The following is a 2,258-nucleotide window of genomic DNA, read 5'->3' as shown; positions in this document are numbered from 1 at the left end:
TTCCATGAATTATATTCGCCATGGAAACGGATTAGCAGGAAAGAGATAAAATTAGTCATTCAATCACGTAATGGACATTTTTAATCCTCAAAATACAATTTTGCGCAATAAGTTATTTATTTGAGATTAAGAATACAAAAACCATTAACTTTCAAAGGTGTCAAAAATAAAATCGAGCGCTAAAATGTGATAGATGCTCCTTCTGTCAAGACGTATCATTGACTACTTTAGCCATTTTCAATATGTGGTCTGCAGACCTGAAGGTCAGAAGCATTTTAATAACAAGGCTAAGAGCTTATTTACCATTTTCACCGTGTTGACATTTGCACTGAGTGTGCAAAACAGTGAGAGATTAAACAGCTAACACTTTAGAATAAATCAAAGCAGTGGCACCAAATTGTACAATGGTCATTTTCTCCAGTGCCAATACATCCACCTTTGCTTAACAATGTCCTTGAAGAAGCAGCAAAAATTATTATTAAATATAAACTTCTAAGTACATGTCTTTTTATGCTCTGAAACCAAATGGAAAATACACATAAGGCATTTCTGGTGCACACCAAAGTATGATGCTGTCATGAGGAAAACCATTTGTGCAACTGTTTAAGTTGTGAGCTGAACTATACTATGTCCAGGTAACATCACTTTTTCTGAAAAGAGCAACTAGAAAACTAACATCAATACTTAAACTTGAATATATGGCTGACATTTTCTCAAAAATGATCAAACTGAGCCTGTCATTTAAAACAACTGATGGTATTTATTGCCAATAACAGTTTAAGCTATGCGAAAGCTTCAATTAGCTTGCCAGCATTCCCATATTTACAGACTTTTCTGATGAATTTGGTAGTGGTATCAGTGAAATTTCATGATATAGCATAATGAAATTCATCAACACTCAAAAGATCTACACAATTCATAACATTTTCCAAATGCCCCATGCATACTTACAAAATCATGCATGGGTAAAAACTACATTTAAGTTACATAGTAGACCAATGGATTTTGACGTAATGAAAAGTTTCTTGACATAGTTTCAGATTCTACACTACAGTTAACCTTTAAGAAATTACTGCTTGCTGAGGTTGGGTATAGTATCCAAGATAACTACTTAAAATTATTTATAAAGCCTCCTCCTTTTTCAGCTTCCTGTATATGTGCAAACTTGGATTTTCTTCAACCAGAGCAACACATTACAAATGATAGAATGCAGAAATAGATATGATAATCCAACTGTCTTCTGTTAGGCCACTATGAGTGAGATTTGCAAAATGTAAAACACTGCCACTCTTTCCATTAAATTTTTATCTGGAAAATATAGTAATTTCATTAAAAATATGTTATTTATGTTAATATGCAGTGAGATTTTTTTAAGGATGTTATCTTTGGTGTTGTTCTAAATTTTAAAAATACACAGTAGGGTCTATAGAAATGCTGAATAGCCAAAAGAGTGACTGCACTGCATATTATTGTTTTGAGAACAACCAATGTACACCTTGATTTTTTTCTTACTGTCCTCATATCAAAGTGACTGGAAATCTAGGAAATGCACCCAGAATCCCCTGCCATCAAGTTTCTGGGTTAGAGCTTACTAGGTGTTATGCCCAGATTACAATATCATCACCAAAAACCAGAGACCACCAGGGAGACCGAGTCACGCATGCAAAAGCAAAGGGCATTTATTATGGGCTTAAGTTCGCCAGGCTTAAGTTCGGTCTCACAGACTTCACCAGCACAGTGGATCCGTGCTGAGAGCCCCGAACAAGGGCTGAGCAGGGTTCTTATGGGGTTTGGGAAGGGGGAGTTACAGGAAATTAAGACACAGGTACAGTGATCCAATCATTATCAGGTAATAGTATTGACAACAGTTTCAGGCATACATATTATTTAGTACATTCGTTCCTTTTGGCAAGACCCAATTATAATATTTTAGGTATCTTTGAAATTAACCAATTACAGAGTGAGCTCAGGCAGAGTGAGAAGAGGAAGTTGTCCTGACTGGTTGCCCTCCATGTAAATGAGGGATGCTGGCCTGGCCAATCAGGAGTCATCTGCCATCCCCCTTTATGTTAATTTTTGGTTTTCAGAGTGGACCAACCAGAGGTAGGATTATCTTTCTGAATATGTAATTTTTGGCATCCAGAGTGGACTAATTAGAAGCGAGACTGTGTTCTGTGTTCTCTGAGGTTTCCTGAAGCCTGTCATAAAGTCAGTTTGGTCCTTACATTAAGCAGAGACTACAAAGTTTGAAAGAAGTA

This window comes from Suricata suricatta, chromosome 3 (assembly GCF_006229205.1).
Source record: "Suricata suricatta isolate VVHF042 chromosome 3, meerkat_22Aug2017_6uvM2_HiC, whole genome shotgun sequence".
NCBI classification, from domain to species: Eukaryota; Metazoa; Chordata; class Mammalia; order Carnivora; family Herpestidae; genus Suricata; species Suricata suricatta.
This window is presented reverse-complemented; position numbering follows the sequence as displayed.